The sequence below is a fragment of the Xiphophorus couchianus genome, chromosome 5 (genome assembly GCF_001444195.1).
Source record: "Xiphophorus couchianus chromosome 5, X_couchianus-1.0, whole genome shotgun sequence".
Taxonomy (NCBI): Eukaryota; Metazoa; Chordata; class Actinopteri; order Cyprinodontiformes; family Poeciliidae; genus Xiphophorus; species Xiphophorus couchianus.
In genome coordinates, this window is record NC_040232.1 from 33,972,659 (window position 1) to 33,995,107 (window position 22,449).

The window sequence follows — 22,449 nt, forward strand, 5'->3', positions numbered from 1 at the left end:
TAAGCTAAAATTTCATAGCTTCTTAAGAGGTACAAAATTGCCTTAATTGGAAATCAGCAACAGAATTCTGATTGGTTCTTGTCTAAACTTTAATCTGACTTTCCTGTTATGGGAAAAGGGGGGAAAATGCTGTTTTAGTGAAGTTAAAAACTAAATAAAACTAAAACAGAAAAAGAAACTTGAGCTGAGAAATAGATTACACCTGTGTATAAAATCACCAATATGTTAAGTATTGGTCTTTAACATCTCGACAGCCCAGCACCATATGGTTGTTTTGACAGAACTCTACTCGCGATATGTGATCCTTACAGGCTATTCCCTTGGCGTGAGGGTGTGTGTGTGGGTGTGTGTGTGTGAATGTCTGTCTGCATCACACCGTGGTGAAATCTGATTCCCCTGCTGTCCTCTCCTCAACTTTGTGTGCCGGCTGTTCCCGTTGTGCTACGCGCTGATGCCCGGCGTACGTACGAGTCGGCTATCCGAGTGAGAATAACTGAAGAAGTTACGCGGACAGAGTGCTTTTCGCCTCCGAAATTGGAGGAGAGGAAACATAAACGGAGGGATCGACGAAAAGCAAAGCGGAGAGTGACAGATTAGAAAGCCAGTGACAAATGAAAGAAAGACGGAGGCAAAGATGTGTTTGAAGGTGATAAATGGCATTGATAAAAAACCAACTAAAGGTCAACTATTCTTAGTTGCAGATGTGCGTACAACAACTCCGGCTCCCTTCGGAGATGTGCTTGTTCCTAATATAGTTTCCGCATGTAGGACTGCGTCCCAGGAGGCCGGCTTCTACATAATGGCCTACGTTACGCATGCTCACAACGGATGAAACCCAAACAGGAACCTGCACTGTTAAAACGACGCCTGTGTGTGTGTGTGTGCGTGTGTGTGTGTGTGCTGCACGAGGACTACACACACCCTGCTACGGATATTTATGCCACATGTGCTTACAGATGGGTGTAGTGAACAGCTTTGTTAGAGCGGAGAGAAAATATGATGACTTGGCGTAGGATAACTCAGAACCACGTTGGACTCTCGGTTAACTTACCTCGGCTGAACCTTTACAGGCTTTGCCTTTCTCACCAACACTACAGCGACAATCGGGCTAAAGAGCCGCTTGTCATGTGACGATGTTAAAATCCAACTCTGCCCTTTTTGCTGAAAAAGTAAGAATGCTTCTTGCTAAATGATTATTTGATTAATGTCGAGAAGTCGCAATCGTGGATGTTGAGCAACATTTCAGACACATTTCACCACCGCCGAAAAACCTGCCAACTTGTAGGCCTGGAAGCTTTATGCGACTTAATGGAAATATTCGCAAAACTAGCCAAACGGATAAATAAATAAATTCAATGCGAATTGACAGAGAAAATATATTAAAATAGGTGAAAGTAGAGATGGGAGGACAATCTCTGAGGAGAATAAAGGTGGACAGCCACAGTGTTTTCCCCCCATGTTGAGTCTGTGATCTACATTCAATCTGCGCTCTGTGAATTATTGATTGGCCTTTAGCCAGCCGGTGTGTTGGGGTGTGTGTTTGTGTTTGTGCTAATATTCTACTGGTGAACAGCACAGTTGGATTTTTTTTATTTTTTTCCCCCCCTCGGTTTATTCTTTTGATGAACAGGGAGCGTCAGATGTGAAGGAGAGTCTGGGACACGGTCGGGTACGTTAGCTTGTTTACTGCAAATTCATTGTTTATCAGCTAGTGTTACTTTCAGGTAAATGAAATATTATAATAAACTTAAAGGGACAGAATGCAACTTTTATAAAAAAAAAATATATATTTTTACATACATTATTTGTTAAAACTCTCACCTTGTTGTGACAGTCTAGTTTAAGATGGATAATCTGTGAAAAGATCAAACCCCTCCACTTCCTTCCTGTGCTGCTATTGCTGTTTGAAGAAATGCACCGCTCCCGACTAAAAACAACCAATCAGAGCCAGGACGCGGGCCTTAGCATTGTCAATCCATCTCATGTACTCACAGCTAAATGTGCTAATGGTAGCAAAATAACTTTCCATTTCCGAGTAACTGTTTATCCACTGTCATCAGTGGCCATGCTAACTAGTAACTAGCCTTAGCATTCATGACAGGCAGTGCTAGCTGCAGCGTAGCAGAGAGCAAGTTGGAGAGAGGAGGGGATTGACGGCTCTTGGACACGTCTCTGGGCTCTGATTGTTTTTTTCAAGTTAGCACAGGGACAGGGCATACGTGTCTGTCTCATGCCAATCTGTCATGACAAAGTGAGAGTTAAAATATTTCTTTTAAGGTTAAAATCAACGGCCATTATAAAACTGGTATGATATGAAAAAAAGTCTTGGACCGGCCGTGCTCTTCATCAGTTTGTTGTTTGCGGCTAGTTTTGCTAGCTGTGCAGAGAAATGCTTTTGCTTGGAATGAAGAATTTCAATGTGATGCATGTTAATGTTTATCAGAAAATGACTGAGGTTCAGAGTAGACACACTGAGGAAAGAAGGAACATCACTGCGTCTTTAAGTCCGCCACTAGAACTGATTATCAAAGTAGCGCGTATGCTGGGAATTATCTCCCTGATGACAATTATTAAAGTAATTATTTTTAATTGAACAGAAAGAGCACTTTATTTGAGGTCTAATAGATGGGAGGAATGCTGAGGTGTGCCTTTGAAAAGTGGGCAGTATTCCAGCAAAACTGGAATACTGCAAAAAAAAGAAAGAAAGAAAGAAAAACTGACTCCCCTCCTATGTTCTTCTTTCTTTCACGTCATCTCTTCCCCGGCCCATCTCTCCTCTCCCTCCTCTTCCGCTCCTCTCGGCTCTCGATCGTTTGGCTCCGTTTCCCCCTCGTCCTCTCCTCTTCTCCACTGCAGTGTGAAGAGCGGATCGGAGGCAAGAGAGGAGGGAAAAGAGAGCCGATATGCAGAGAGGGTGGCGAAGAATATGCAGGGAACAAAAAAAGAAAAGAAAAGCGGAAACTAAAAGGTGTTGTGACAGGCTCCATATGTGTGTTTTTGATCTGAGCTGGTTGCTTTCTCTTGCAGCCCAGGGCGCCTCTCCCCAGAAACAGAGCCAAGTGCAGGCATCTGTATGTGTTTATCTGCGTGTGTGTGGGGGCAAATGTGTGTAGGTGTGAGCTTGATGCTTGTGTGTGTGTGTGTGTGTGTTTTTTTTGCTGTTTGTGTTTATGTGTGAGTGAATTGTATTCTGGTTTTTGCGCATGAGCAGAAAGAACAAGTGTTCAGGAAAGCTAATTTAAAGCTAATTCTTTAAATTAGCTTTAATTTAGGGCCCGGGCGCTGGGGGTCACCGCCGCTGTCAATCAGTGAATTAGCTAATTTAAAGCTAATTCTTGCTTTACCATACACTAAAACTCTCAAATATATCAAATCTTAATGGAAACATACAGCTACATTTCTTGCTCCAGCTGCTAATGCTTTTCTGACAGAGAAATTTGAAACGACGGGCTACTGACAGATTTTCTTTCTTTCCTATGTTTTGATATGACTTCTTGATAGCGCGGCGTGCTACATGTTGTGAACTGTCAGATAAAAGTTGCTCTCCTGCATGAACTTAATAATTTGGCCTGAATGTCTCAACGTTTAATGATCACATCGAGTTACAGAGATGGAAACCCGAAGCGGTCCTGTACGGTCTTTGATTGTAAACAAATCGTAAAAACTAAGAAACACATACTGTTTGAGAAAACTGGTAATTTACCTGAGAAAAAAGAGAACAGACCAATTTGATGAGAGCACGAAAGCAGATCATTATTTAAAAACAAAACCGAGCTTGAGTAGGTAGAAGACGGATTAGAAGACAGTACATCAGATGTTGGGTTCACCACAAAAACAATTTACCTAAACTTTGCCAGAAATTTCATCCAAAGCACCAATTAAAATTGCCAGTGTTACATTTTTTTTCGTACATACAATGAATTATTCTGCCATAATTCTTTGAGAAAACAACATCTTCTTCATGGGCAGTCAGGCTTTTTCACCAGTCCAACACAGAGTCCAGTCCAGCCGTCCAGGATGCTCAAACATCAGCAGGCTGCCAGTCTGTCACTTCGTCGTGTCACTTGGCCGAGTTCTGGGATTGGTTCTGCCGACCGTGGGCGGCAGGGCCCGGGCGCTGGGGGTCGCCGCCGCTGTCAATCAGGCGACCCTGAGGCAAAGATGCAGAGGTGAAGGAGTGGATAACAGAGAAGGAGAGTGGCGCGCTGCGGAGAAAGGCAGTAAGGAGATCTGACATGGCTTCAATTAGGCCAAGAGTAGTTAGGGCTCTCAGGTCTGTAGCTCATGAAACGGCTAAAAACAACACATGTTTGTCAAGTCTAGTCATTTATTGAATGCTTTACTTGCACAACTGTTCAACATAACGTCACAATTCAATTACGCTCCTTAAAGGTTGCTGTGAAAATGACATGAAATTTGACTGACATTTTAACTAAAACTTGAACCTTTTTTGTTGGCCCCATAGGAAAAGTTTCAAGCTGTGATTTTCAGCACAGCAATCTCACAAAAATAGTTTTCATCACAATTTCCTGGGGTTAAAATATACACCTCAAAGTGGGGTGGGGGGAATCAACCAACAAAGATTTTATGCTATGGAGCATTTATGCATAATTTCTTGTGCAAGTTTGGTATCTTGTACTGAGCTAACTTGGTAAAATCTCATTTAAAAATCTAAGAACCAAGACGGGCTTTCATGTACAGTCCAGTTTCCTTTTACTAATTGGGTAATATGTGATGTTCTACTTAATAATTACTCACTACTTTTTTGCCATACGTTTATGAACAGGTTACGTGAAACCTGTACAGGAAGAGTTACATGGTACTTCCTGTTTAAAATCTCCAAAGTTAAAACTTTTCTTTGTCAGCTTAAATTTAATAGTGTTAATATGGGGCTACTTATTTACAAGCTGTGGGTAATTTAGGCACTGTTAAATAGTTATTTGATTGTAATAACCCTGTAAAATTAGGTTTAATTACATGGTAATACTCTGCAACTTAATAGGTAACAACATGGCAACGCTTACCTGGTAATATGTGGCAACTTACTGAGTGAGCCTTTGTTAAATACACTGCCTGGCCAAAAAAAAAGTCGCCACCAAAAAATGGTCACACTCTCTAATATTTTGTTAAACCGCCTTTAGCTTTGATTACAGCCCGCATTCGCTGTGGCATTGTTTCAATAAGCTTCTGCAGTGTCACAAGATTTATTTCCGTCCAGTGTTGCATTAATCTTTCACCAAGATCTTGTATTGATGATGGGAGAGTCTGACCACTGCGCAAAGCCTTCTCCAGCACATCCCAAAGATTCTCAATGGGGTTAAGGTCTGGACTCTGTGGTGGCCAATCCATGTGTGAAAAAGATGTCTCATGCTCCCTGAACCACTCTTTCACAATGTGAGCCCGATGAATCCTGGCATTGTCATCTTGGAATATGCCCGTTCCATTTGGGAAGACAAAATCCATTGATGGAATAACCTGGTCATTCAGTATATTCAGGTAGTCAGCTGACCTCATTCTTTGGGCACACAATGTTGCTGAACCTAGACCTGACCAACTGCAGCAACCCCAGATCATAGCACTGCCCCCACAGGCTTGTACAGTAGGCACTAGGCATGATGGGTGCATCACTTCACCTGCCTCTCTTCTTACCCTGATGCGCCCATCACTCTGGAACAGGGTAAATCTGGACTCATCAGACCACATGACCCTCTTCCATTCCTCCAGAGTCCAATCTTTATGCTCCCTAGCAAACTGAAGCCTTTTTTTCTGGTTAGCCTTACTGATTAGAGGTTTTCTTACAGCTACACAGCTGTTCAATCCCAACCCCTTGAGTTCCCTTCGCATTGTGCGTGTGGAAATGCTTTTGCGTTCACAATTAAACATACTCCTGAGTTCTGCTGTTGTTTTTCTTCGATTTGATTTGACCAAACGTTTAAGTAATCGCCGATCACGATCATTCAGGATTTTTTTCCGACCACATTTCTTCCTGGAAAACGATGGTTCCCAACCATCCTTCCAGTTTTTAATGATGCGTTGGACAGTTCTTAACCCAATTCTAGTAGTTTCTGCAATCTCCTTAGATGTTTTCTCTGCTTGATGCATGCCAATGATTTGACCCTTCTTAAACAGACTAACGTCTTTTCCACGACCACAGGATATGTCTTTTGCCATGGTTGTTTAAGAAATGAGGAGTTACTCATTGCATCAGCTGGGGTTAAATAACTTGTTGCCAGCTGAAAGATAATCGCCTATGCAGTACTTATCCAATAGGAGGCTTGTACCTATTTGCTCAGTTAAATCCAGGTGGCGAGTTTTTTTTTGGCCAGGCAGTGCATTTGGTCATTTAGGCATTGTTAAACACTAATTTTATTGTAACTACCCCCCAAAAAGTTTGTTTTAATACAGTGTACATACTTGGTAGTTACATGGTAATATGTGGCAACTTACTGAGTGAGCCTTTGGTAAATATTTGGTCATTTAGGCACTGTTAAACAATAATCTGATTGCAAATAAACACTAAAATTAGTTTTTATTATACAGTAACACATTGGAACTTACAACATACTTACATGGTAATTACATTGTAATTACATGGTAATTATGAGACTGTAAAAGAAAGGGTTGCCCAAAAAAAATCACTAACTCTCTAAAGTAAAGAGAAAACAGAAAATGTAAGCTGTGGTTCCAGTGAACTCCTGAAAGTGGTTCTGGTACCAAGATTGCTAAAATCCCCCCGTTCCTATGAATCCAAATTTTTTTTATTAAGATGCCAGAAAAAGCGTCTGGAGTTTCCTCTCGAGCACAGAATAATAACAGTGTTTCCCCTCCCCCACCTGTTCCTGTGCATTGCCAGTCAGCTTGCTGAAAGAAGACTGTTGTGCTTTTCCCTTCCTGTGACAGTCATAATGTGGAAGCTAAAAGAGCCACAGGGTGACGTCTTATTAGCCGTAAACTATAAACATTTAGTTTTCATGTAAGCTAAATGTTTGTGAAAACTGATAACCCTTTTGTGGTGTAGATTGTAGATCTTTGACCTCAAAAATCAGAACCTGCTCAAACACAGTCTTACAACCCTTGACCTGTGAGTTGTTTTGGTCCAACTCACTCTGTATTATATCTGAGTAAGCGTATAATTCAGAGATAAAACTCTCTTCATCTTAACACGACGGCTTACAGTCACTGATAGAAAAGGTCTGGCTTGACCTTTTAAATCTTACCCAAATCCTCCTTCTCTTTTAGTCACAGTTAATCACATGAGATACAGCAGAAAACCTTTCCTTCATTACACCAATCAGTCTGAGGCTGCAGTCTCCAGACTTGACGTGCAAACACAGGCAGGTGTCCGTTTCTGTGGTAATGAAGCTCCCTGTAGAAAAACACATCAGTTTGTTTTAAATAGATTTTTTTTAAAATGGCAAATAGCCAAGATGGCAAACCCTGACAAAACCTCCCAAACTTTTCACTGCAGAAAACTCATCGAAACTAGATTAGCTTTTAGTCTTCTTAGCTACCAAGGTGGCTAACGCGCTTGCAGGTCTCTAGTAATCGTTGGTTGAACCTTAAGCTTTTATCTTTAGGAAACTGAATAAGAGAAAAATCCCATAGTTTTGTCTATTTGATTGCCAGGTTCTTGGGAATTATCGTTTTGATGGTGAAATGCGTTTTATATCCGGCAAACCGTATTAATTTAAATACTTTTCCTGGATTATTCTTAAGAAACGTGAAGTCGTTGAGTCTGACAGCTTCTTCTGTCACTGTAACTTAAATCACGTTCTCTATCTGCGTGCACATAACCTGTCTGAACGCACTAATTTGGATGTGAAAATGGATATACATTTTTTTTCCAACCATGTCTTTGCTACAAGCTGACAAAAAAAAAAGAGAAAGAGAGAGAGAGGGGGGAAAGTTGGAGACATAATTAAAATTGCATCCTTTAATCCTCTGGACACACACACATATACCCACAGTGAGCGAGCTTTTAATTAACTATTTGGTGACAAGGGATCGGTAGTGGACTAATTATTTGAACCACACATCTCGGCGCTTGTCTCTTCCGGAGAGACAAGCGCCGAGAGACAAGTACTGCAGGTACTCCGCAGTTTGAGCTCGCCCCGGTAATTGCTGGGTTTTGTGAGGAGATCAGTTTTTCCTCTTAAATCCCCTTGAAGCCAATGTCAGAATCATGTGCGAACAGAGAGCTAAAGTTAGGCCGCTTTCCAGCAGCAGACCTGAGCACGGCGTTACTCGAATGCAGCGTTAAAGCGGGACAAGCCGGCAGAATAACAGGCTTTTTTCTCCCTGTTAGAGCTAAGCGCCCTGCCTGGCTCTGTGAGGACAATACGCGGAGTAAGTTTTCCCAAACAGGAATAACATCCTGTGTTCAAATACAGATACAGTTCCAAAAAACAATAGGATACATTTTCGTGTGCCTTCACATACAATCTGTCAGTAGAAAAGATCAATTTTTAATCTGGGTTGCTTTGCGTTACCAGCAGCCTTCTGCCATAAACTCTGTTTCCATTATTAAACTCTAACCTTTTGTCCCCCGACCCCAACCAGAATCTTAATTTTCCAGAATCATTAATCTACGCTTGCGTTGTGTTTCTCCTTTTTCTGGGCATTTTGATTTCTTTAGCTACGTGTGTAAAGTACGTCTCCGGACGCTGAGCAGGTTGCTCCTCCAGGCACTTTCTCAGCAAACTGCTAAAAAAAACCTTGTTAACTTAAAGCAAAATTAAAATAAATTAACAATATACAGGGTTTTCCTCAGAAAACATGCTAAGTCCACACCGTGTTTTTGTGTAAAAAAAAAAAAAATAATAAGTTAAAAGTTCGGAGATGCATGAGCGCAGTGTTTGCGCGCTCATGTTAATCTGTGTGTGTGTTAACTGTAAGGTGGATGCTGTCCGACTCTAAATCACACATCTTGAGAGATTTAATGGGTTGATGAGTCACTAGAGAATGAGCACAGCCACTTTTTGTCTTTCAGTACAAAACCATCTAGCCAACACATTTCACTCCCTGGTTATTTTTTTGTTTGCTACCATTTTTTTCCATCCTCACAATGCTTAACATTATATACTGTACGCTTGTGCATACAACTCAGTGTGCACCTGCTCCAGCCTATATCGGTGTGTTTACTAAGTAATGGCACAGTGCTCTACTCTGCAGAAATGATTCGGTGACTAATGTAGTAGCTGCTGATGTCATACATTTGCCTCTCCTCGACGCTGTACTCTCTCATTTCCTGGACATTCATCATTTATCAGCCATTCACACTCAACGCGCGCGAGCGGCGGCGCACACGGTGCGCGCGCCCGCTCTCTATGCGGCAGCTCGAAGTTGCAGGCGGCACAACACACAGGATGTAGGCTATTGATATAACGTGGCAGGTTGCTTTTATTTAGAGGACTGTGAGTAATGAGGAGAAATGGAAGCTGGGAGGGGAGGAGGAGGAGAGAGACAGGAGAGGGAAGAAGTAGGATAGATGTGTGTTTTAGGCCGCTCAGGAACTTGACTCAGAAGTTTTGAAATGGAATATAGAGAAAGCGTGTGTGTGTGTGTGGGGAGGAGTGTGTCCTAGTTCTTATCTAGATTGTTGGGAGAAATTGGACACATTTAGAGCGGTAGATAAACACACTTTAATGTGATTAAAGTCCTAATTCATCCATACAGAGCAGGGTTTCCAACAGTGTATTATAAGCCTGGCGGGCCACCAGGCTTTACTTGTGCCCCCACCAGGCTTAGCTTGTTTATTTTATTTTATTTTTTTTAATGTTTGCATTTTTTAGGACTTTACAGATGTTGTCCTGATATTAATCTTCCAATCTTCCAAAAACACATAATTATCAAGTGATATTTTCAATTTTCCTGTCAGCTTTAAACATTTTTTAACTGAAAAACACGACGGGCCGCTGGATGAGTGACTGCTCTAGCACCCCAACTACCGGGCTTAGCAAGTTTTCTAGGGGAAACCCTGCAAAGCTGGGCGATAAATCGGTTTTATTGATAAATCGAGATAAATTTTTGGCAAATTCTGTCCCCAAAAAAATTTATTAAACAACATAATAAAAAAATTCTTTTCCAGTAACGGATTCCTCACCTCTCCACAGTTCAGAGTGACGTTAGCCCACCCAAGAACCTCCGTCCTGTTTCACAAGCCCATTTTACCTCGGCGCTTGTACGTAGCAACAAACAGACCAAGACCGCTGTGAGGCTTTCGTACATTTCGTCAAACACCTCGTTGATCAGAAAGTTTTTCCTTTTCGCCTGAAATCCTGCTGGAGTCTGAAGAAGTGACTGTATTCGAACGGAACACCAGCTAGTCGGAGAACTGTCTCTGCCTACGAGGCTGATCCGTTTCGTTTTGGCGGCGCGTCGTCACCAGTTGGCCTGCAGGGCGTAAGCGTCCTGCCTCCGAAATATTCACGATGCCATTTAAAACAAACCACTTGGTATTTTCATGCTGGAACCAACAGCTTAGCTGGTGGCTCAGTGATGCTCAAGGCTCTTGCTCTTTTTGTCTCACACACACACACACACCCCGACACAGCATATGCACACATACTGCGGCTGCTTCAGCAGAACTAAAATGGAGATGGTACATGTAGGGTGTGTGTTTGTGTGTGTGTGTGTGTGTGAGCCTCTCCTTGTCTGCTGACAGTAACCTACTTTTATGGAGCCCACTCACGCAGAATGATAAAAATACTGCAACTCTCTTCTTCTTCTGTTCCTTTCCCTCCTCACTACCTTTTCCACTCTACTTCCAGACTCATTTTTTTCCCTCTTTCTGCCATTTCTTATCTTTCCTTCCGCCATAATTTGACTTCTCCAACCATTTTCTCTTTGTTTGTTGTTCTGTTCAGCTTTCATCAGTCTCTCTTCCTTCCTCCCTCATCATTTACCTGTGTTTTGCTTTCCTCCCGCTCCTCCTCTCTTTTCTTTGCGTTCTCCTCTTGCGCCCCCGTCGCCTCGGTTTTGTCGTCTCCCTTCCTCTCGTCCTGGTGAGGAGGTGCTGCAGCCATCTGCCGAGCCGAGTTAAGGATGCATGATGGCAGGAGGGGAAGGAAGGAAGGAAAGGGGGAAGCAGAAACGAACCAGAAGCAGAGCCCCAGATTGATAGAGAAGAAGAAGAGAGAGGCCTTTTGCTCAGAGACGATAGGCTGGGATAAAGATGGAGGGAGAATCAAGGAGCAAAGCGCAGATTTGGTGATTCTCGGAGATGCTAGAGATGTTTTTATTTCGCTAGACGTGCGGTAGATAGGCTTAAATTGTGAGTTGCTTTGAATTTGTCGTATGTTCGTCAAAGCCGTCATTTGACAGGTTGATTTTCTGCAGATGCAGTCTGTTCATTCCAGCTGATGACAGGATGAAGTGAATTTTATTTATTTGTTTTTTTTGCGTTTGGAACTTCAAACTACTGGGGGGGGGGGGTTGTAGTTAAATCTGTCAACCGACAGCAATCAGAGGACATTTTGTGGTGCTTAGCTTATTTAAACTGATGAACGACGAGCAAAGAAAATACATGATCCAAGATAAATTTCACCAAAAAAAATGTTGGCCAATTATATTTCATTTATGGAAGATTGTATTTATATATGCGTTAATTAATATGGTCAGAAGGGAGTTTTATGTCTCACCTGCAAAATAAGTTCAATAAAAATTAATGCCAAAGTTAATCATTGTTCACACGTATCAGATCACAAAGCTCTTTCTGACCTTCTTTCTTTTGCTCTCTTTAACTCTGTTTTTACTTTTTTTTTTTTTATCACGTGGATTTTGATGCGAGTTGTTTCGATTTTTTTTCTTGTCTTTCTTTGTAACTGTGATATGAATAAGTTAAATGTCAAAGGTTTTCTTTTTTCTTTTCTTTCGTTTCTTTTCCTTTAATCCGTTCTTTTTCTTTCTGTCTTTCATTCTTTCTCTCTTTCCTTACAATTAAAATTTTAATAAAACAAAGAGCAAATGGAAAACATTAATAAAATCAAATTCAATTCAACTTAGACTAGAATAATCTCCAGTTCAGCTTTTAATCGAACAAATTAAGGTAGAATCCATACTTTTAATTTTAGCCTGAGCAAAATAAACAACTTCATCATTTAAAATCTAGCATACCTAAGAAAACGCATTTTGGATTTTGTAAAACTCAAACTGCGTCTTAAAGAATCTCGTAGGGTAATAATATTGTTTGGGTTTAATCAGACTGTTGTTTGAACTGGAGAGGACCAGCTGAGCTCAGACTCCTTTCAAAACAGTGAAGTAGCCTTTTTAGTTTTCTGCTGATTTTGAAATTTGAATCATATACCAACATTAGCATCGTTAGCTGGCTAACTAGCTGAGTTGCATGCCTGTCTTCTCCCATTTGAACACAATAATACACAACATAACCAGCCGGTTCTTATTTTCTGAACACGACAAAAGAAACACAATGTAAAACTCTCTTGCTGATGCCGCCCCTCGGCGTCAAAATGCCCTGGGTGGAGAGCCCGCCCTTTCACATTAAAAGCTTTCGCCGCTGCAGTCGGTAAGTGAAAGGGCATTTACTCCATTAGGGATCAAATCTCAGAGCGTCTCACGTGCTCCAGTTATGTTCTAAATGAATAAATCAGATGTGTTCAGGTCCAGCTGTCGGTCTTTCCTTGAGTTGCATCAGGGGCGACGCCGCGAGCGTCGCCCCTGATGCAACTCGTTTGTTTTTGTGAGCGAGGTCCGCGCGAATCATATTAACGCGCGTGGATGTTGGCTTTGCGGTCAGCGTGGAGATGGTGAATGCGGTAGATTGGCTGGAGTGATTCGGGTTCGTCTCTACGCTGTCTGAGAGTGCAAATCTGTGTGTCGCTCATAACCGTCTGGCACAGTTTACAGCAGGTATCCTGTTAAAGTAAAAAAACAACAACAACTTAAAAGGCATCGGTAAAACAAAAGGAGCTGAGAAATAGTTTTTTTTTTTTTTTTTAAATCTCTGTTTGAAGTCTAAAGATAGCAGTTCATTGTGTCGAAGTATGGAGCAGAATTGTGCAGAGGGGATAAAGCACCTGAATTAGAACGAAGCAGCGAGAAAAATCTGGAGTGATTATTAGTGGTGAGAGAGAGAGAGACAGGAAGGCGGAAAAGGAAACTAGAGGTACGGCTTGAAAGAAAAAGTGGAGGAACAGATCAAACATGAAGCTGGTAGATAAAACTGCATTTTGTAGCAGAAGCTGCAGCATATGGGATAAAAATAAAACCTTCAAGTAAAGCAGAAAAACCCCCGAAACGGCACGAGGTGAACAGAAGCACAGAAATAGACTTTGTAGAGTCTTGCCAGCTGATCATTGTTGTTGGCTATTGCATGGGCTCTTGTGATTTTTAAGTATTTAATTGATTTTACTAAATTGTGATTTAGTGACATAAAGTCACAATTATATCTGTGACTTTCTCAGCTAAATTTTACGTTGCAGAATATTCTAAAACTCCCAAACATGGATTCCAGTCAGGTCACGGGGACTTCTCTTGAAGTAGCTGCTTTGAATGTCTAATTTTCTGTGAAAGGCTCGACGTCGTCTCCAGCAGTGGCGGTTCTTGCATAAACGCTGCCCTGGGCGAGGGCCCCCTCTGCACCCTGGAATGAGACGGGGAAATTTAATTTGCTTGTTTTGTTTTTATTAAGGATATTTCCTAGAGGCTTCTCAAACTGAAACATTGATTTTTTTTTTATATATCGATCCAAAGCATTTCAGGATATCAACATAAAAATGTGTAACATAGTCAAATGATTTTTACTTAAAACAGAAAAACTTTTAATATCTATTATTATTTGTGATTAACCCAAATTTTCCCTCGTCACTCTGTGGACTTTATTATTCCAGTCAGTAAAATCTAATCAGTCTAATTTTATGGCACTTTAGATGTTACAGCTTATTAGATATACTGTCAAAGCGATTCTTTTGTGATCTGGATGTCACATATATTTGTATTTGCGGCCTTACAGTTTGATATATTTTGCTGCTCTAACTTTTTACTGTCTACTTGTTATGGCATCAAATAGCTAAATAATTTAGAGTTTCCACTTCCTCATTCATACATTCATTAACTTGGTTATTTTATTTTTTAACGTAGAAGTAGGAAAAAAAGGAAACAAGTGTATGACAGGAAACTTTTTTTGTTGCACTTCACATACAACCAGACTATACAGCACATGTTGTTGTCCATATTTTGCTACATGGTAGCATTATTTGCTAGATGTAGATGGTAAGAGAGAAATCATAACATATCCATTTTCCTAAAAACTATGTTTAAATTAGAGCTGTATCGATGCAGCTTTTTGACTTCGACTCCGATATTGTAGTTTTGAGAACTGACCGATATCAATATTGACCCGATACGATATCAGGATGGATCATACACACCTTTATTACTTATTTTGTAGTGTGGAATGCTAGAAAAGGCTTGATAAAGTGAAATTACTCAAACAGAGAACAATAGTCAACAACGGTAGGCATGAGAACAACTCAACCATTTGTTATTCACCATTGGGTCTGTTTGTGGGGTATAAATTCTGGCATGGACTACATGCTGGAATGGACTGCTTCTATCGGTGGGATTATATCTGAGATTTTAGATGCAAGCCGATAAAATCCGATACTCGTTATTCGGCTGATATCGGGCCAGTTCCCGATATCAGTATCGGCTCTGGACACCCCTAGTTTAAATCTACAAAGGCATTTTTCTTTCATTTAATGTCTTTTATGTTTATTCCGGAAATACCTCCAACAATCTTTAGAAATACGTATGAGTCAGCAAATTCTCACCGAAGGAGAATTTTTAAGAAAATTTGACCGTGTTTGAACCCCGTCTCCTTCTACTTCTAGTCATGGACGTTTGTGACGGAGATCAGAAGAAGAAACAAAAAAAGGAGAGAGAGTGAGAGAGAGAGAGAGAGAGAGAGTGAGAGAGAGTGCTTGCATCACTCCCATAACGGATCTGACTCTTGCTGAGTCGAGTGCTACACAGTTTCATTTATTTGATAAAGCTTCATTTGGTGTGATTTAAAATCTCCCCTTCATCAGGCTCCCCTAAAGCACAGCCTCAGCGCCACGCCAAAATGCCTCATCAGCTGAAAACATACACACAAACACACTTGGGTGAACGCACACTTACACACACGCGCGCACCCCGACACACACACACACACACCTTGCTTATGCACAAGCAAACTGATGCATGAGGACATTTTTCACAGGAACACTTAGGTGGAGGAATTTAAATCGCTGTAGGTGGCTTTGTGGTGGGTTTTTGTACGGGTGTGGACAGAGGAGGAATTTTAAACAGGCAAATAGTTGATGGTGTCCATGAATAGATTTAGAGCAGACACTTTTATAACTGCTGGACGGCAGGAGCTTCAATATGTAAATAGATAATTGTGGCATTGCCGTCAAAGGCAACAAGTGTTCAGACAAATAATCTACAGTGAAAACAACAACACACACACACACACAAAAAATTCCACCTTTGGAATGGGAACGCTTTGTTTTCACTCCCTTAACCTCAAAATAAACCTAGGAAAGTTGCTGCCTGGCCATCATAATACTGGATGTAACCAGGCTTAGGGTGATGTTGACACTCGTCAGTCAGAAACTTTTGCGATCACAGATGTAACGTCGGACGCGTGCGGGAAGAGCACAGTGTGCGGAAAAGCAGGAAGAACTTGTAAAGAGTGGAGTTGGGGGCCGGGGGGGGGATGGTGTTGCTGCTGTTCTAAAACTAGAGCAAAAACAACGAGTTTATGTCCTAAAGGAAGCGATGTGATGAAGTGAAAATGTTCTGACCCAAACAATAGAGCAGTCAGTGCAAAGACAAACGGAAACAATCAGGCCATTTCTCTGCAGTTCCACTGTATTTAAACAATAATTAAAAAACAGGTTTCACGTGGGTCTAGCCGTGTCACAAAAACCAAATTTTGCTGAACGATAAATAGTCCCTGAAGTTCCTGCCATAAACGACAATGTTGTTGTTTTGAGACCATTTTCCAGTAATATAACAACACAAGAACACACTGTCCAAGATCAATAAACTTTAAATTCCAGTGAACATTTAACACTGGGACTAGAAGACATTTTAAATATCCAAAGTAAATAAACAAAACAACAGGGACAACAAACAAAATTAATTATGAAATCTTCAGAAATAAATTGTCCTTAAATAAAAGGCTGGTTGAGACCAATGCATCGAATTGAAGACCAGCTTTGATAGAAAGAGAGAAAAGAGAAAAACAATAAATCATGCAAATGGAAACAACTGAGCTCCTTTTAATTTATCATGCGCTTGATTGATTTATTGTTTATTGCAACTGGCCTACGTGGGTCTAAGTTAAGTGGATATTGTGGCAATATCACAGCACTTGACTGTTTTGATCTTTTACAGGCCACAGGTGTGAATAGTCTGCATACACTGAGATCAGTGATGTGGAGTCCCAGTTCTCTGCTGCTTCGTAATATTTTTCCATTTTAAAGGATCAACAAACCATTTAGTAATGAAATCTACGAGTCTCCCCAAGTGTCCAGATAATTATGTGCCAAAATTATTCAGACAAAAAGTGATTAGTACAAGTTTAGTTTTTGCTCAGTGATGATTCAGCATCTGGAAGCGAGGCAGCCGTCCTGCAGGGTGGGATTAGCTGATGTCATTGTGTAATTGCTTTGATATTTCATTGACAGTCGCATCAGCTCTGTTGCAGTAAAACACACGAGTGGTATACATGATGTGTATTCATGTGGTGATCAAGGATTATTTTTTATTTTTGAGTTGAGTAAAAATAAGATAAAGGTTAGAAAAAGGAGGTTTTGATGGATAAGTGGAATAATCTTTTAATTTTTTTTAAATTTTATGCTGGGTACAAAACCCCCACGTCTTTTCAAAGGACCTACAGCACTTTTTTTTCTACTTCTTTACAATAAAAATTAGACATTGATCAAAATTTACAAATCAACCCTGGAAGAAGTCCAGGAATGCTTGGTGAATGTCTGAAAATTATTCAAATTTATATATATATAGAGTGTATATATACAGTATATATATATATATACATTATGTGTTTTTTTGCTGCTTGCAATAGCGAGATAAGAAAAGAATTGGAGGAGAAAAGAGAGAGAGAGGTGAGTGTATTTGGCAGAGCAGGACCTGTTTTAGCCATTAGAGAGTTATTTTAATTAACAAGAGAGGAACTCACACACACACACATCTTTTTGCAGTGCTCACCAGTAACACATGTGCCAAATATGTCTGCTTTTTAATTACTTCAGATTCAGGCTCTTTTTTCCTGTCTCATTTATTAAAAAAGAAAAACTACCAAAAAAAAAAATTGCCCTGTTTCGGATGGCGAGGGGCTAAATTTGTAAGAAAAAAAAAGAACAACACTCGGTGGGAACATGACAAACTACTGAAAGCAGAAAAGGGAGAAAAAAAATGTTTTTTTTTGTTTTGTTTTTATTTGTTTTGTATGTAAAAGCACAAGAAGGAAAATGCTGGAAATGGTGAAGCGGCTTTAAAAAAGAGAAGAAAACGAGCTGTTTTGAAGGCACTGCAGGAATGTGAAGAAATGAGGAGAAAGGAGAGATGTGTCCTCTCACACAGGAACTGCTACCTCTGGCTTTCAGCAGGTTGCTGAATAATAAATGTTGTGGCAGACATGTCCTCTTACAAAGATCCTCACAGGCACACAGAAAAATGGCCTGTAGAATGGCTTTGAAAAGCAAAAGCAGGATAATACATCTTTTCAAAGCAGAGACTGATTTGATGAATTCCAATAAAATGTCAAAATCTGAACATATGTGCAGCAACTCTAATAAAGTTACTCTGCCTTTTCCCAAATCGTCTGTCAGGATGACAAATCTATCAGAAAATAATGGGGGGAACACATTCAGCGCCAAATAAAACTAAATACACAAAAATAAAGAGACGCTTTTTTTTTTTTTTTAATCCTTCGTTCTGGCCAAAGATCTGCTAATCCCCAAAAGCACTTTGGGTGTTATTAATTCCCTAAAAAGGAAGTTTTTGCCCTAGAAAGTGAGCTTTAAACTGGCTCGGGGTGACTCGGCACAACTTCCTCCTCATTCAGTGAATGAACATGTATAAATATTAATCGGCTCAAATCTCAGCCCCAGAGTCCATCCTCAAAGTTTCGTTCGACAACAATTAAAGTTTTTCAGAGCTATTCCGGTGGTAAACTTGAGTCAGTTTCTCATGTTTTTTTTTTTTTTTAAACAGAAATGAACTAGTTTTTCTCTCCACAGCAGGAGCCACCGTGTTTATTTTCAGAAAGAAATGGCTTGGTATCTCTGATGATTTAACACATAATCTTAAGCAACTGGCATCTCATACTTCTGATTGTGTTCATAAGCAGCGGTAAAATAATTAGTTAGTCTCTCCATTTCAAACAGGACTTCTAATTACCAGATGGTGCTTTAATAGAGCCAATATATTTATAAATGTAGCTCTGGAGTGGAGATGGTCTCAGTTATTTTGTGGAAGGCTTTTTGCTGATTCCGGTTTCTCTGAATAAGGAGATATTTAAAAAAAAAAAAAAAAAGTTTTTCTGAACTTCTTGCAGTGAGCCGTCATTAATTATTTACACTGGGAGCAGAGGCGATGCACAAGGGTGTGTAAGAGATCAGTTGCTTTAAAACGGGTTGTTTTTTTTTTTAAAACGAGGACAAAATCCTTTTGGTGTTTACATTTTTAACCGTCTGTAGCATATGATGCCAATGGTTAGCATGATTAGTGTGACTCGGATCGCTAAAACAGATTTCTATCTGTTTAGAGAACTTATATTCTCACCTTCATGCTCAGATTTCTAAAAATTTGCCAACATTTCTGAATGTGGAATAAAAGACAGGTGAAAATCTATTAAAAAAACCAAACTAAACCACATTTCCACTGTTCCCCGTTCAAGACTTTCTGCCTGCTGGAAGTCTTGCTCTCCCTCGCTTTCTCAGCCTGAACTACGTGCGCATCGTGTCTTTGTACATGCAGTTCTCTTTTAAACGGCTTCTTAAATGCCTGGGTTTCTCCCGACTGCGGCACTGAATGCAGCTAACTTTGACTGTTGATCTGGTGGCCAGTAAGATGTTGCATCAAGTGCTTGGAAAATGTTTTTGAACAGATGGTCACGGTAAGACCTGATCAAGATGGAAATAGACTTATGCTAGCCACCAGTCAATTTTCTTTATTTATTTTTTAACATTTTTTGTGCAACTCATTTATAATTTCAGTTTCATGTCGTGCTTGTGAGACAAACTTCATTTGGTCTAGTATTCATGACTGACTGTCATGACCCTCTTTGTTCTCTCCCCCCCCCACTCAACCCCTACAGACTAGCGGCAGCAGCAATTAGCAAACACCTGGTGGAACTGCGTGGCTGCTGAGCTCATCATACAAACCACTTCTCAGTCCGACGCTCCTAAGAACGGCTGTAAGCGAGATGATGTAGAGGCGCTGGTGGGAAGAAATGCGGAAGGCGGAGCGTCGGGAAAGAGCAGGAGTTTCTTCAGTTCTATTCATGGCTAATTTCATTGTGAAGTCAAGTTTCTCTTAAATTATGTTTGATACATACGCTATTTTTATAACAGCTGAAGGTAACAAAGTTATTTGATTGTGCTATAAAATAGTATGTGTGTGGAGAATATATAATTAGTCCCCCTTAAAGTAGGGCTAAGTAATAAATCAATATCCCAACATATAGTTGTCATCTTGCAGTGCTCTGTTTCAGAGATCTCCTGAAGGTACATGACACTCACCCTGGTGAAACATGGTGGTGGAAGTTTCCTGTTGTGTGAATACTTTACTTTAGCAGTGACAGAAAAGCTTTCCTTCATACAGAGGTGAAGGGAAGATGGATGTAGGTGAGGCACCAAAAGACGGAAGTTCACTTTTCAGTAGGACAGATGCATTAAACATACAGGCAGATGCTTAGAGTCTGTTTTAGCCTAAAGTCTGTTCATGAGCTAGAATGGTGCAGTCAAAGTCCAGATCTAAGTCTGGATGAAAAGTCTATCACAAGATTTGAAAATTACTGTGACTTTATGAGGTACTTCAAAAGAGATTATGCAACGACAGGTAGTTCTACAGGATATTGTCTCGGTGTGCTGAATACAAATGTTATCCAAATTTTTGGGATTTTATTTGTAAAAAAAACAGTGAAAGAAATGTTCTTTCTACCTCACCACAATTTTCTGTTGGTCTGTTGCAGACGTTACGCTGAAGTTTGTGGCAGGTTACTATTGATTCCCAAAATACTTCAACTTGAATCTTGGAGTCATTTGAGATGATATTTCTGCGCATGTGGGCATATTTTAGCTTTCTGCGCCATGTTTCACACACACAGGTGTGTGCTTTTCTTTTGTCAGCCAGCATGTGCCATGCAGTTCAGCCTTGTCTTGTTAGTGTGCACTCCGCTGACCAACCTGTCTCATCCTCTCATGTCAACCAGCATCTTATTCCTCGCTCGCCTGCTAGAACACGCGCACACACACACCCACAAACTCCCGCTCAGGCCGTCCTCTGGCCGTAGTGTCTGTGTCAGCGTTGCATCTGGTAAATGCGACGATAGACACGTACTCCTGCCGCGCATAGGCAGACAAACATGCAAGGAGACAGACACACGCGTCCAGACTAACAGGATAATGACTGGACAATTAGGCACATGCTTGATCTGTCTAGATGTATCCAGTCATCTTAGACCCTCCAGCAGCCATTATTCAGGCTTGGACACACACACCACTTGGAGCACACAAACACACGTATACAATGCAACACGCTGGAACACACGTTAGTCGACGGAGCGCTGTGAAAAGCCGGTCCGACCTCTCTGAGTCGACGTGTGCGTTTGTTTTCAGGGTTCTGGTCTCGGTCACAAACTAATTGACCATTTTCAGAAGATTTTATTTCTTCAAAGCTGGTGAAACAAAATGTATATTGGTGTCAAAGACGTCTAGCAGTACAAAAAAAAAAAACCTGCATTGTTGTCATGCCAGTGAAAAATTTATGTTTTTATGGTGTGAAATGTTATCTTTTTGCTGTTTTGTTGGTTTATTAGTCGAGGCATGAAAGCTTTTCAGTTTGGTCAACTTTGTGCCGCACCTCTCCTGTTCTTAAGACAATCTCATTTGCCTAATACCTCGGGTATCGGAGTGGTTTGGACAAAAATATGAAACCGTTTTGATTAGAAATGGCAGATTGAAGTTGAGCCCTTGGTCTTTGGGTGAAATTAAGTGGATCAGAAATTCAGGTTTGGGATCACGTGTCCCTCTACATGAGGCCATAAGTCAGACTCAGAACTCAGTGGAGATAACGTCGTAGGTCCTTTAACACATCAACACTCAAGCAGGAGATTCCTTGTTGGTATACGTGAAGGTACAGAAAGAGATGAAGGGGTGGATGGACACAAATTACTCACACTCATACGATGTCAGTAGAACGAAGAAAAGGCTGCAAAATATGTCTTGAACATCCAGGTCCTCTGCAGATACCATCCTAGTGAGAACTGCAACTATTTGGTGATTATTAAACTTAGAGAATACACAAGAGAGAGCAGGCATTGATGCATGTGATGTAATTATTTATATTAATTAGTGATGTGAGTGTGCACAAGCGTGATTGACAGTGCTAAGACCCTCCTCCTGGCTCTGATTGGTCGTTTCTGACCCGTAGCGGTGTATTTCTGCAGATGGCTGTATGAGGCGGAGGAGCTCAATTTTTCTTTTCTTTTACAGATTGTCAAATATTATACTGTCAGGACATAGTGACATCTTTACCAAATATTAAAAAAAACAACAACTTATTTTTTACAAACGTTATCTACTGCCTCATTACGGCTATTGTCTATTTCAGGTGCTGATATTGAAGTGGAGCTGTTTCTGGTGACTTTTTAGGAACTTCTCAATGTCATAGGGTCAGTAATTATTTATTTTAGGAGTAGACGTGATGTCACACTGTGTGTGTAAGTCAATGGTCACTTTACAAAAGGATTTTTCTATTTTAATAAAATTGTTATGGAGTTGAGAAGCTGTCATTAGCATCCTAAGTTGGTTAGAGCGGCTACAACAGCACACTTTATGTGTATTGCATGTAGAACATAAACCGTCGCCTTAGCTCTGAGATTACCATCAGTCTGCTAACCCAGAATATTCCATGAGTGGGAGCTCCTGTCAGCCTTCCTGTTGCCTGATGAAAGTCTTGTTCTCCCACAGCCAGAATGAACTGCAGATATCTCGGTTCTCCCTCTGACTTCATTATTAAACAACTCGCTGATATTTAAAACAGCTGACTTCTCCACTTTGAAACTATTTCCACACCAAAGACTGTTTTTGCAGTTCTCAGTTAGATTCGGTGTGTTCACAGACAATATGAAACTTTTAGATTTTCTGGGAATCCCTCCGATGTCAAAATGTGTCTAATAATGAGCATATGTATGAA

The 22,449-nt window shown here is 40.6% G+C and overlaps 1 protein-coding gene across 19 annotated transcripts in view; it reads left to right on the forward strand.

The window, feature by feature from the left end:
• cacna1ab (calcium channel, voltage-dependent, P/Q type, alpha 1A subunit, b) overlaps positions 1–22,449 on the forward strand; it is a 135,627-nt gene that overhangs the window by 10,192 nt on the left and 102,986 nt on the right. The gene's annotated exons all lie outside the window — the stretch shown is intronic.